The sequence below is a fragment of the Schistocerca gregaria genome, chromosome X (genome assembly GCF_023897955.1).
Source record: "Schistocerca gregaria isolate iqSchGreg1 chromosome X, iqSchGreg1.2, whole genome shotgun sequence".
NCBI lineage: Eukaryota > Metazoa > Arthropoda > Insecta > Orthoptera > Acrididae > Schistocerca > Schistocerca gregaria.
The window spans coordinates 653,213,410-653,228,723 of NC_064931.1; the positions used below are offsets into that span (position 1 = coordinate 653,213,410).

Below are 15,314 nucleotides of genomic sequence, written 5' to 3' on the forward strand. Positions count from 1 at the left end.
TATCATATTCTATTTTTGGTTCATAATTTGATCCAAATTGATTCAGCCACATCTAACACCCCCGCCCCCTTTCCCCCCTGCCATATTTGGGAGAGCTACAGCTCATATAACAATATACATAGAAATTGTGTTACATTTACTAGTCTCACGAACTTTTTTAAAAATCAGGAGCCTCTGATACCTCTAGGTACTGCCATACTGGTATAACATTTCTACTTCAACGAGTTTGAATAACACTAGGTAGACTTACTTTTGAAGGAGTTTGAAGTGTACTATTGCTGCCCTTGTCTGATGCTCCAAATTTGCTGTCACAAATAGAGCTGACTTTATATGATTTATTGAGACCACATCTGGCTTTGCATTTCTGTTGATCAGAAATACCTTTTTGTCATGCTGCAGGATCCTGAAAGTGCCACAATAGTGAGGAGTAAGGGGTAGTCTGACTGTACCATTTGTCTCATGTCTATTAGAGTTTTTGGGAACCTGACTTTGTATAAGCTTTTGTATTTTGTTTAAAAATATCCCGGATAGCAAGGGAGTAAGTTTAGATGGCAAAAAATCACCAGGCACATTTATTTGTGCGTCATAAACCTGCTGCACAGGAGAACATTGTGTGTTCTTCTTAACACTAGTATGGAATCCCAGTAAAACCAAAGGCAATGACATGACTCAAGATTCTGGACAGAATGCCAATGCTGTCTAAATGTCCAGTGCATGTGCTCTTATCATCCCATTACTGGAAGGATGGTAGCTCGTAGTGTGGATGTGCTTGCAATCACAAATATTCAATAGTTCTGTGAGTAATTGGCGTTTGACTTGGTGTTACATATCTAAAGTAATGACCTGTGGGATACCAAAACAGGTGATGTAATCTTCGCAGTTAAAAAATGTCTGTTTTGTTTTTCTTAAGGTCCTAATAAATATAATTCTTATGAGTAAGAAATATAATGAATGAAGTCTACAAATATGTATTAGAAATAAATTTGAATTCTGACACTTTGTTACACTTTTAGTAATTCAATGCAAAAGTTCTAGAAGAACTCCATGAAGCAAGTAAGGCCCTGTAGTTAGAAAGGATGGATGTTGCATCTGCATACGACCTCCTCTTAGGAATAATGCTTTCAGATACTAAAATTGAGAAATAAGTATTGCGGAAATATCCTGAACAGGAACAGTCTCTATCCATGGAGTAAATTGGTCAATCACTGTGACCAAAAGTAGTATCTTTTGGATTGAGGGAGGGGGCCAACAGTGTCAACGTGCAAATGAGGGAATCTCCCCGAAGGGGTGGGATAATTAGCAATATGAGCAGCTGTATATCTACTAATTTTGCATGTGTGGCATTTGACACATTCCCTCATCCAGCTATGGCATCAGTTCCATGTCACAGGCTGGACAATTTTGTCAGTAATTAAATGCACAGCCACTTATACCCCTGGCAAGACAAAGAGTGAAATGAATCAAAAACAAATCAGGGCCCCTTTTCAGGGATAAATGGACAGATTTTTATTCCTGTTTCCGGTTGCAGCTGATACTGGAGGAGGAGGAGGTCTGTGTCCTTATCTGTTGCCACATTTACCCAGTTAGTAAAAGTAATTGCCACACAGTTGTGAGGTAAACAATCTGCCACCACATTGTCCTTCCCAGAAATATGTTAAACATCTGTAGAAAATTGTGCTATGAAGTCAACCTGGCATAACTGTCATGGAGAATTTAGCTCCGTGACATTTTTGAAAACGGAAGTTAATGGATTGTGATCAGTATATAAAGTAAAAGTCAGGCCTTCATGCCAAGGACGAAAATGTTTTACAGCAAGAAAAATGGCCAGCAGCTCTCTATCAACAGCACTCCAAGATTGTTGATATTTTGACAAATTTTTAGAGAAGAAGGTGAGAAGTTGCCATGTTTGACAAGTTTATTGTTGCAATATAGCACCCACAGTGACTTGATTAGTGTCAACAAAAAGAGCAGTGGGAGCATAAGCAATGGGGTGAGGCAGAGGACAAGCCTTAGCAAGGTTTAATTTTAAGTCCTCAAAAGGTTTAACATCTCTATCATTCCAAAAAAGCTTTCTGTTACCAGACATGTTCTTTCCTTTTATGAGGCTTTAGAGAGGGTCTTGTACTTCTGCCAGAATGGGAAGAAATTTGTGATAACAATTTAAAATGCTTAAGAAACAGCAGTGGCCTCTGAAAGTCTCAAGGAGAGGCATATTTTGAATATCAGAAACTGTATCAGGCATACTAGAAATGCCTTTGTTAGACACCGTGTTGCCTAAGAAAGGACCCACCTCCTGCATGAAAATACACTTATCAACATTAATCATGATAACATAGTCCTCCAAACTTCAAAGCACTGCACATAAATGTTTCAAATAGCTCTCATGTTGCAGAGGAAATTAATATGTTGTCAAAATAGCAAAAAACAAATGGAAAACCCTGAAGAAGTTAATGGATGAACCGTTGCCATGTTAGGGCTACATTATGCAGCCATAAAGGCATAACATTGTGTCATGGGAATCTGCACAAAAGCCTTAGCACAGTCAAGAACTTTAAAAATATGTGCACCCAACAAGTTACTGCTAAAATCAGATATATTACAGACGGGGTACCTACAGGGATTGTACGAGAGTTCAAAGCTGTGTAATCCCCACAGGTTCTCCAGTTTCCATCTTTCTCCTAACCATTTGTAAGGGGCAAGACCAAACATGCTTAGAGTGAGAAACAGAATAGTCACTAATCATCCTATCAAACTCTTGCAGCATGCAGCTTTTCCGGAGGAAGGTGATGAGGTCTACTAACCATCGGCAGTCTTGGCAGAGTTTGGATGTGATTGGGACTAGAACAGCAATTCCTCTCCATTGCAAGTGTTGAGTCAGTGGGTGCTGGAAAAGCCTTCAGTAAAATAACAGCTTGTTGAGGTCATTATCTGCCACCTGGTCAGTCTCAGGTGAGGGAGGGGGAGGGCGTGACAGGTCGTCAATCTGCACTGGAGCCACTTCATGTAACGGTCATAATTTCCAGAGTGCCTTCTCCAAATTCATATGCACCTGCCCCACCCAATCTCGTGGGGTTCCTCAGCTTAATCCCTAATTGTGAAGCACCCAATATTGAAATTTGCACTGCAACACATTTAGAGGAAAGCGGTGTCTTCTTGCATGATGTACTGTCTCATGGGAGATGCAGTTGGCCCTGAAATCTTCACGTGGTCCACACTGCAGACGTTGTGGTAATCTCGACATAATTTAGTAGGGAGTTGAGCACGTGAAGGTCTTTTAATAAGGCACTAATTCACCAAGTCTGGTACCAGAGAAAAATGATGCAAGAAATTGGCATCAATAGTAGGCCCAGAAACATCAGCAACAATGAAGGTCCAATCAGGCAAAAAATCATTCTGAAAGGCCTTTGTTAATGTTTGTTTATCAATGGTTTTGATAGATGAATTATTAGCTGTCATTAAAGTAGGAATTTTTGTAACCAACCACTTGCAGTTGGAGGAATAACACTAATCTCTGATCCAGTTTCAATTAAGAACACAGCCTGTGATAGCTTCTCTTTAATGAACAGTCTTTCAGAAGCAGCAACATCAGTAACAGTGGCACTTGAGAAGTATTGTAGGTGCTGTGACCGAGATTGATGAGCATGCTCATCTACTGGCATTCGTTGTTACATTTGTGTAGGAGCAGGGCTTGGTACATTGTCTTGCTGTTGTGGCAAAATGCTTATGATACAATACCACCTGTGAGTATGCTGAAACTTGCTTCTTGAATGAGCAGTAGACTCAGAATTCTGTCTCTGTAACTTGGTGTTTGGGCGTGCAAATTCATTCACCAAACTCTACTGTCACAAGCCTGCATCTATGGTGCATAGTGTTCATGAGCAGTCAAGACCGTCCTCCATAACCTCTTCAATGGCAGCAAAATTGTTTCTGTTAGCACATGCAATAGCGACTGTGTCAGCTTTCTTAGCCAGCTCATCGATAGACAGATTTGTAAAAACCGATAGATCTGCCCTGACATTTTGTGGGAGCTGGAACATCCAAAAAGTCTTAAACAAAGTGACAGCCAGTAGTTCATTACCAGCGAGAGTGCAATGTGAGCAAAGAATTTGAGACGGGGAATCACACGTAGACAAGGTTCTGGTTTGAAAACGTTCACTGGAGCACTGTCTTGTTAAAAATACAGAAAGGCTGCAGGTGCGGTATATCATCAGCCTGTTCAATTTCAGCCAAGGGAAATTGGTCCAAGACTGAAATGAGGGCATGCAACTTAAAAATAGCTTCATCCTGGGTAGGTCATAATTGTGCCCTTGTATGTCAAAAAGCATGCAACTTGATGTTAAAATTTCTATTGGAGTCACTAGGAATCGATCAGTGTTGTTAATGTGGCAGTCAGCAACAGCCCTATCTCCATGGCCATGTTTGTGATGATATTCATTATGCTGCTCTGAAGGCATAAAAACTGCAGCAAACTCGATCACTATTAGGATCATCACTTCAGTTATACTACATAATACCGCTGAATAAACACTGTTAAATATACAGAACTTCCTTCAATTTTGTATATAGTTTCTTCAGAGCACAGACAATAAGCATACATCCCAAAACAGTATCCCAAAGAACTCAGTCCTTAAACATAGACATCACATTCTATTCTAAGTTCGTAACTCGATTCAAATAAATTCCACCACAATGTGAAGAACTGGAAACCTTTATAAGTTTTAAATTTTTTGTTGTTACCATTGTGATATTTTTACCTTAGGTAATAGTTTACGTGGTTTGTAACACACTGACCCTTATGGCTGGATAGCCTGCCATCTGCAACAAAACGATTCTTTAGGAGAATGGGCAAAATTAATAAAAATCATTTAAACTGTTTGTGTTTTTAGAAGTTTTTAATTTATAGAAATTATACTAGGTATTATTAGCATGTCCATTACCTCTCTGAACAACCTACAGCAGTATCCACATGTGGTTATGACCAAGTTCCCATCAAATAGAATCTTGTTGTTTGGTCACTAAAAAGCATGTTGCACTACAGCTGATTTTGCCATTTCCTTCCCACAACTGTTCCCTTAATGTTCCTCTATTTATTTTCCCACCGTTATCATCATAATACACATATTTCAAGTAAGAAACCATATTATCTATGATCTGTTAAGGACACTTGCTAACCATTACAAAAAGCATGGATGTATGAAATATTGTGTAGATATGGGCAGGTGTATGTTGCTACTGTAAAGAGAGCAACACATGTTACTTTTTCATTTTTTCCATTTAACCTCCCCATGTTGATTTTATCTTTTTTCTTTTGGACATTAAGGGGCCTCTTGTGTCTGGGTACCTTTGTGAAGTACCACAGATGCCCTAGCCTAGTTACACCCTGCCCACATGATGTGATACCCACATCATTTTGAATAATGTAGAAAGTGGGTGTTTCCTTGTCATCACATCAGTTAACACCAGCCACAGGATGAAGGTGTGATTTCCAGTTTCAGGCACCTTTATAGTACCCATATGTTAATGGTATTAATTAAGATTTAGGAACATACCACTCTTCCTTACGTATGAAAACCCATAAATATATAGTAAGTAAAGGAATGCAGCAAAATCATTAACAAATATTACCTTGCATTATGTATTTTTTCAATTGCAACAGTACTAGTTTTGATTTCAGGTTTTGATTTTGTACTTAGTATGCAGAATGCTATAAACTGCACATTGTTTTATTATAGTTAGTGTATATTGATATGTATAAATGGAAAATAGTTGTTATGTTTTATGTGAAATCTTCAAAAATATACAGGGTGTTTCACAGCTGCTATTACCAGCTTCTAGGAGTTTTAGGGGGGACTTAGTGTATGACATTTTAATAAGGCATTGAAGTTAAAATATGTATCATTTAGATATGAAATAAGTTCAAAGATCAGATCACTCTCAAATCTCTTGCTTCATGGTGTAGCAAGTAATTGTAGAGCTGCACACTATATGTATCAAGAACAATTTCTGCTTCATCTCAGTCATCACATAATATTTTCAATTAACAACAACTATGGCGGTGAGAAACGGGTATGTTTGCAACTAGCAGGGTTGTCTGTGGTGCTCCAAGGATATGCACCAGGGTTTGCAAGCCATCACAGATACACCTTGTGCAGTTAACAGCAGTACTACCATGCCGAGCATCTCCTGCAGAGCACACAGGTCAAAGCACATTTTTCTTCTGTGTGCATACTATTAAGTGGGAGATCTGAAAGTGATCCAATCATCAAACTGATTTTTCATCCATATGGCATGTTTCTGGAATTAATTCCTTATAAAAACTTTATTGACTAACTCAATTACTGATGAAGTCCCCTCTACAACACTAGAAGCCTGTAATAGAAACTGTGAACACCCTGTATATTGGTATGTCTTAATAAAAATTGTTTGAACACTTGAGAGTAAAATTTGCTCTAGAATGTACTTTCTAGACCATTCATTCAGCACTTCCTCTCCATAATTTTGAAGATTTCTCTGATAGAGGAAATAAAACATTGTTTCTCAGCAACTTGAAATATCAGTTAAACTTTATTTTTCAGGCTTTTAACTGGAATTTTTCTGAGCTACAGTAGGGAGTCCATGTTAAATTGAAAACTACTCACTAAACTACCAGATAGGGGTAAGTACCACATTGAGCTAACTGAAATTATGTTTGCCTTGGTTTCCTTAGATCACTTGACAGAAAACCAAAGTTGTTCCTTAATGAAAATTCTTACCCTATCCCTTCTCCACCCTTGTCTGGTCCAGTTGTACATTATACCCCTATTACCCAAACAGGACATTAAAATGTAACCTCCCTTCAAATGTTCTGTCTGATTTGTTGTTGGGAAATCTAAGATGTTATCTAAAAAAGAATCTTGTGTACTCAGTAACTCATGATAGTTATCAGTAAAGAAGAGACATTTAGTACAAAATCGCATGACTCTTTATGAATGAAACACAAACACTGGTGCAATATCTACAATATTGTAGACTATTACACCAGTGTTGATTGTGTTTCATTCATAATGTGTAAAATATTCTGCCAAGAATTGACAGAACAGTCAATGCAACATCACTCTTTCTGTCTGTTACTTATACTTAATGTGTACTGCATCCAGTGGTAAATTGCAATCTCTCTGATAGGGTTGTGGCAACCAACCTTTAAAGAACTGGAAATATTACCTGTCCCATGGATATACATCTTAGAGACTGTTTCATTTATTAATAAGTACCCTTATCTTTTTAAAACAAACAATGACATGCATGATTCACACACCCATGGTGATGATGACATTCACTGACAAATCTGAGACTGAGTAAATGCCATGGCAGTGTGAGGCATGTATGTAACATACTCTATAATAAATTACTTTGCTCAATCAAAGCAATAAAAACTCTTTCAGGAAGAATGTCACAACATAATGTTCTAACTTTTTTAAAAAATTCTTCTGATGAATTTATATCACCAGTAACTTTAATTCCATCCAAAATGTATTAACCATGAATGTGAAGGTGGTTAAATAATAATAATTCTCATGTTGGCTTTGTTTATTAAAATAGAGATCACTGCTCAGAAACTATTGAAATGTAAATGTATGTATGTCATGTGTATTTCGAAATCTGTGTAGCAAAAAAATTTTATTTTCCATCAGCTATATCTTTCTATAACCTGTACCCCACATCATGAATATGATTTCATAGATAAATAAATTTATGTGAAATGTCCTCTAAACTTTCTAGAAAGCATTTAGCCACTTTGATGTTTGATACAGATGGCTCAAAGAAACAACTGGTTACTGTTTTTGACCAGTGCCATATTATTTGGCATTCTGAGTCTGAATTTTATCTCGTTATTCATGATTGGAGATTTTGTAAAAGTGGCTACACAACTACTATTAGCTCTCAAACTGTCTTTAAAACTTACTCTAGTGTAAAAGAAAATTGATCACACTGAAACAACGGTTCCACATGAGTTGAACATTATGCATATGTGGACAACAATTCTAGTGTCTTCTATAGGCACCTCTGCTACAATGCAATCTTGTAATAATGCATGGGTTACATTATAGAAGTACTGGACCTTTTGCCCCCCACCCCATCCCACAGCCAGCAGCAGTGACCTTGTTAACTAACTTCCCCCTGCATACATTCCAGTATACCACAGGATATTTATTTTAGCTTGATTCTAGTGCTGCCTGTGAGGGCCACCAACAGGTCACCTTATATGTAAAGTTGATACTGGTGTGCTCATCCTCATCCATTAATTTTCTATGTTGTTCCCAGAAGTGATATTCACAATTCATTCCCTCTGAGTGTCCCATTGATGATTTTCTTCATGATTTTGCAATTTTCTTGCAAGCCATTCTACCTTTGTGCAAGTACAATAGTTGTGGAAGCTGTTGTCGAATGCATTCACATTTTTGCAAACCTTGCAGGTTGCCGTAAGTTGTTGAAGATGCCTGTGATGTTCATAATGTCTTTAATTGCATATTTATTTGGACTGTTAAGAACCATGTGCATCATCTGATAAACAGAAACCAAACTGAAATATTATAGAATAAAACTCTCAGGCTGCCAGAGGATGGCCATTCAGGAGGCTTTCCTTCAGTTTGATTGGTATATTGAGACAGATGGAACTATTCGTTTTGGAATCAGTGAAGGACTCATGTTTTGTCACAGGTCACGTTACAGTTCAGAGAAGCCTCCTTCTGCAAAGCAATCTGGAAGCTGTTGACACACGTCTTTTTGCAGATTCTCTTGTGCCTTGGTGAGAAGACAGAACCTGCCTTACAAATACGAGGTGCATTCAAGTTCTAAGACCTCCGATTTTTTTTCTAATTAACTACTCACCCTAAATTGATGAAACTGGCTTTACTTTTCGACATAAATGCCCTGCAGATGTACACATGATTCCATGGCAGCGGCAAAGGCTTCTTTAGGAGTCTGTTTTGACCACTGGAAAATCGCTGAGGCAATAGCAGCATGGCTGGTGAATGTGTGGCCACGGAGAGTGTCTTTCATTGTTGGAAAAAGCCAAAAGTCACTAGGAGCCAGGTCAGGTGAGTAGGGAGCATGAGGAATCACTTCAAAGTTGTTATCACGAAGAAACTGTTGCGTAATGTTAGCTCGATGTGCGGGTGCGTTGTCTTGGTGAAACAGCACACGCGCAGCCCTTCCTGGATGTTCTTGTTGCAGTGCAGGAAGGAATTTGTTCTTCAAAACATTTTCGTAGGATGCACCTGTTACCGTAGTGTCCTTTGGAACTCAATGGGTAAGGATTACACCCTCGCTGTCCCAGAACATGGGCACCATCATCTTTTCAGCACTGGCGGTTACCCGAAATGTTTTTGGTGGCGGTGAATCTGTGTGCTTCCATTGAGCTGACTGGCGCTTTGTTTCTGGATTGAAAAATGGCATCCACGTCTAATCCATTGTCACAACCGATGAAAAGAAAGTCCCATTCATGCTGTTGTTGCGCATCAACATTCCTTGGCAACATTCCACATGGGCAGCCATGTGGTCGTCTGTTAGCATTCGTGGCACCCACCTGGATGACACTTTTCGTATTTTCAGGTCGTCATGCAGGATTGTGTGCACAGAACCCACAGAAATGCCAACTCTGGAGGCGATCTGTTCAACAGTCATTTGGCGATGCCCCAAAACAATTCCCTCCACTTTCTCGATCATGTCATCAGACCGGCTTGTGCGAGCCCGAGGTTGTTTCGGTTTGTTGTCACACGATGTTCTGCCTTCATTAAACTGTCGCACCCACGAATGCACTTTTGACACATCCGTAACTCCATCACCACATGTCTCCTTGAACTGTCGATGAATTTCAATTGGTTTCACACCACGAAAAATTCAGAAAGCGAATGATTGCACGCTGTTCAAGTAAGGAAAACGTTGCCATTTTAAGTATTTAAAACAGTTCTCATTCTCGCCGCTGGCGGTAAAATCCCATCTGCCATACGGTGCTGCCATCTCTGTGACATATTGACAATAAACGCAGCCTCATTTTAAAACAATGCGCATGTTTCTATCTCTTTCCAGTCCGGAGAAAAAAAATCGGAGGCCTTAGAACTTGAATGCACCTCGTATTTATCAATGTCTTAAGTGTTTCTGATAAAATGCATGGAAAAGAAGATTCTCAGATCTGTCCCCAACAGTACAAGTGTGGGACTTGCTCAGATGTTAACTCTGTCCCATTGCCAGTATCCATGACATCAGGGAGCAGTTACAACAGCTGTGAGCCACATCATCTCAGGAGAAGATACAATGGCTTTATGACACACTTCCCATCCAAATCAGTGCATGCGTCTAGGCCAAAGGGGTTGTGGCACCATAATGGTAATGGGCTCATACTGCTAAGCTCTTTGCATATGCGATTCGATTTTGCAATCACTAAAATAGAATCACTTGTGTAATTCCTGTTTAGCCTTCTCATAAATGTGTAAGCTAATGGTCTAACATTGCAGAACTTTGGCTTTGCATTAAGGTTCAAGGTTATATGCACCCTATAATCTTTTATGATACTTTATAATCAGTGTAATTTGCTGCATCCAGAATGTTTCTGATTAATTGGTCAAGGTACCTTTGTTACACTGTTGGGGCAGAATTTATTCCAAAAGGTGAAATTTTATGTTTGTTGAGGCCACGTCGTGTGTTGATGATTATTACCTTCTGGCTTTCCCATCAAGTGGGAGTCGCAGATACACTATGTGATCAAAAGTGTCCGGACACCCCCAAAAACTTATGTTTTTCACATTAGGTGCATTGTGCTGCCACCTACTGCCTGGTACTCAATATCAGCGACCTCAGTAGTCATTAGGCACTCCGCGGAACTCACAGACGAACATGATTAGGTGATCAGGTGTTACTTCTGTCATACATCTGTACGCGAGATGTCAACACTCCTAAACATCCCTAGGTCCACTGTTTCCAATGTGACAGTCAAGGGACATATACAGCACAAAAGCGTACTACAGGCCGACCTCATCTGTTGATTTACAGAGACCGCCGGCAGTTGAAGAGGGCTGTAATGTGTAATAGGCAGACATCTATTCAGACCATCATACAGGAATTCCAAACTGCATCAGGATCCACTGCAAGTACTATGACAGTTAGGCAGGAGGTGAGAAATTGGATTTTATGGTCGAGTTGCTGCTCATATTCCACACATCACACCAGTAAATGCCAAACGATGCCTCGATTGGTGCAATGAGCATAAACATTGGCTGACTGAACGGTGGAAAAATGTGTGGAGTGACGAATCATGGTACACAACATGCTGATCCGATGGCAGGGAGTGAGTATGGCGAATACCCAGTGAATGTCATCTGCCAGTGTGTGTAGTGCAAACAGTAAAATTCGGAGGCATTGGTGTGGTCATGTTTTTCGTGGAGAGGGCACTCATTGTTGTTTTGTGTGGCACTATCACAGCACAGGCCTACACTAATGTTTTAAGCACCTTCTTGCTTCCTATGTTGAAGAGCAATTCGGGGATGGCAATTGCATCTTTCAACATGATCGAGCACCCTTTCATAATGTACAGCCTGTGGCGGAGTGGTTACATTCATGTAATGGACTGGCCTGCACAGAGTCCTGATCTAAATCCTATAGAACAAGTTCAGGATGTTTTGGAACACTGACTTCATGCCATGCCTCATTGACCAACATAGATACCTCTCCTCAGTGCAGCACTCCATCAAAAATGGGCTGCCATTCCCCAAGAAACCTTCAGCACCTGATTGAACATATGCCTATGAGAGTGGGAGCTATCGTCAAGGCTAAGGGTTGGCTAGTGCCGTATTGTTCCAGCATTACCGATGAAGGGTGCCACGAACTTGTAAGTCATTTTCAGCCAGGTGTCTGGATACTTTTGATCACATAGTGTAACATTCTCTCAAATCAATGTGTGAATAGTGTTTTGTTTTCTCTAATTTTGCCATTATGTCTTTCCCTCTTGAAGTTGAGTACCTATAAATTAGGGACTGTGCATCCACGGTTGATCTGAAGTCATTGCACAGCCATATCTCTCCATTTGTTTTTTTTTTTTTTTACTTTTAGAAACGATGTGACTCATGGACTGTTCGTAATAGGTTCAGTTATGCCATTCCTTCTAAACAATCTATAGAGCCTTACAAAAAACAAAAAAGAAGATGAAGCACTCAGAAGACACTATCAGATGTCAGTGTAACTTTGTGCACATATCACCAGTGGGTATGTACATGATGTAGTTGGTATTCTCTGTGACAGACTGAACAGCCACCAGACTGCATTAGTGTTGCTCATGTTTAGTGTTGTTACCTGACCTGGTAGGGTATGTAAGGGGCTTGAACAGCATCACATAATTGAGTGATCACTTTGAAAGATATGGAGATGCTAGGTGCTCATGTGAGAGAGCATTATGGGCATCTTGCAGAGTTTGAAAGAGGTGTCATTGTGGGTTTCCATTTGTCTGGCTGCTCAAATCATGAAATATCCTCATTTGTAGGGCATTTGTATGTAATAGTGGCACAATGCTGGACTGCATGGGAATGTGAGGGTAGGCGTACTCATAGTCAAGGTTGGTTGACCATGTCTACAAGGGAGAATTGGCACACTGTGCGCCAAGTACATCATAATCCTTTCACATCTGCTTCTGCCAACCTGATGAACAACATCACATCATGTTCTGCATTACCCCAGATGACCATTATTGCCAAGAAAGGTGCCAACCTGGAAAGATCTTCTTCTCCCAGTGTTGTGGAGAGGCACAGTGATGTTACTCTTGCCAGCATGATACAGGCATGACTTCAGGTCATGACTCGTAGTGATTGAGGGAACTCTGATGGCACAACGGTATGTCATACCTTTCTTGCATCCTCATGTGTTACCTTTAATGAGCCAGTATCGTTGTGCCATTTTTCAACAGGACAATTCTCATCTACACATTTTACGTGTCTCTATGAACTGTCTGCATGATGTAGAGGTGCTCCCATGGCCAACAAGATCCCCAGATCTTCCCCCAACAGTACATGTGTGGAACCAGCTCAGACATTATCTCTGTACCAGTGCCAGCATCCATGATATCTGGGACCAGTTACAACAGTTGTGAGCCACATAGCCTCAGGAGAGGATACAATGGATTTTTGACACCCTTCCCCTCTGAATCAGTTCATGCATCTTGTTCAGAGGGGGTGTAACATCACAGTGTGCTCGTACTGCCAAGTTCTTTGTATATGTGACTCAATTTTGCAATCTCTAAAATAACTTCAAATACCCTCTCAATCAGTGAAGTTTAATTTCATTTCCTCCCCACCTTCTGGAAAGATTTTACTTTAATTTTTTGTTTTATTTTTTTGTTTTCCAAGACAGTGTAATTCATGTTTGACCTTTTCATGCATGTGTATGCTATTAGTCTAACCTTGCAAAACTTTGGGTTTGCATTAGGTTTTAAGATTATATACACTGATGAGTGAGCCAAAACATTATGACCACCTACTTAATAGCATGTTCGTCCACTTCAGGAATGCAGTTCAGCAGTGATTATGCATACCATGGTTTTGACAAGTACTTGATAGGTTCCCAGAGGATTGTGGTACCAGATGCCAAAGCACAGATCACACACTTCCTGTAATTTATGGGCGGTTTGTTGTGGGTGCGGAGCTGGTGACCAATAGTGTCCCAGTTGGGTTTCATTGAATTCAGATAAGTCGAATTTGATAGCCAAGACATCAACATGAGCTCACTATCGTCCTTCTCAAACCATTGAAACATGATCCTGGCCTTGTGGCATGGACAGTTATCCTGCTGGAAGACGCTATTGCTTTTGGGGAAGACATCAAGCATAAGTGTCATAGGTCCTTTGATTACTATCACAGGTTCCATGGGATCCCAGATGATAGACTCCATAACACAATACTGCTGCCACTAGCCTGCACCCTTCGAGACAATGCATGTTTCAAGTAGCTATTTGCCTGGATGACAGCTAATCTGGACATGACCAGTGACCTGTTTTAACAATAAATGGGATTCACCCGACCTGGGGACACAATTCCATTGATCCACCATCCAATCTTGATGACACTGGGCCCACTGAAATCATAATTGATGATGTTGTTAGATGAACATGGGAACACGTATGAGTCCTCTGCTGTGGAACACCATGTTCAACAATGTGTCCTGAATGATGTGCACCAAAGCACTTATGCTTGCATCAGCACTGTACTATGTCATTAGATCTCTGCCCATCCTGCTTTAGAGAGTGGGTAAGCCTCTCATCCCTATGTTCTGTAATGAGGTGTGGCGATCCAACTTCTTGTCACCTATCCGCGATTTTAGCATCTTTCAGCATAGATGCTCATAACAGTAGCATGAGAACAGGTGACCAGCTTCGCCATTTCTGGGGTGCTCGTTCCCAGGCACTGGGCCACAACAATGTAACATTTATCAGAGTTGCTTAAGTCAGTGGATTTCCGCATTTGTGCCTCTTATCATTGCTACAATGATTTTCCATTCATCTCTGCTCTTCTCATACAATTCTCTTACTGCGTCATGTTACCTCAGCACCACCAGGCACCATAAAACCTCATGGTGGACTGTGGTCATGATGTTTTGACTCATCGATGTATGCACCTTGTAACCTTGTCCACTTCCTGACATTTCACCAAAAATTCCATTGTACTTTGTGCAAGAGTTGGATCCTCAATAGTGGCCACTACTTATTTACAACTTGTACAACAAAATAAATACATGTTTCAAAGTTTTACAGTCCTTCAGAGGTGTCACCAACATTGTGTATAATTCATTGCCAGTGATGTGAAAGTTACAGGATACCATTAGCAGATAATTCGAGTGGACTGGTGTACTGCCCAACAAATATCTGTAACAGTTCTGAAGCTAATGTCATGAAGTTCTTCCTTCAGTTTAGAAGTTGAAATCACAAGGGCATAGGTCTGGGGAGTGTGATGGATGGCGCAGCACTTTACTCGAACAAACCAGTCACTGCTTCTTTCTCTAAGCGGTTCAGTTTTGGAACACAGCTTGTGACCAGCTTAGAGAAAGAAGTGGCAACACTCTCTTCAGGACCCACCCATCATTTTGCAGGACAATGCTCAGGTGCATCTGGTGCAAGTTGCAACTGATTTGTTCAATTGATGAGGCTGGAAAGTGCTGTACGACCAAACAAACTTCTCAGCCTTAATCCCTTGTGACTTCAACTTGATTCCTAAATTGAAGGAAGCATTTCATGTCAGTCACTTCAGAACTGTTACAGAGATTCAATAGGTGGCTCCACTCAAACCATCAACACAACT

The 15,314-nt window shown here is 40.3% G+C and overlaps 1 protein-coding gene across 3 annotated transcripts in view; it reads left to right on the forward strand.

The window, feature by feature from the left end:
- LOC126297568 (CLIP-associating protein 1-A) overlaps positions 1-15,314 on the forward strand; it is a 322,153-nt gene that overhangs the window by 54,138 nt on the left and 252,701 nt on the right. For all 3 annotated transcript variants that reach the window (XM_049988512.1, XM_049988519.1, XM_049988524.1), the window contains exon 4: positions 6,576-6,655. The gene's annotated coding sequence lies outside the window, so the exon portion shown is untranslated. The remainder of the gene's footprint in view (positions 1-6,575; positions 6,656-15,314) is intronic.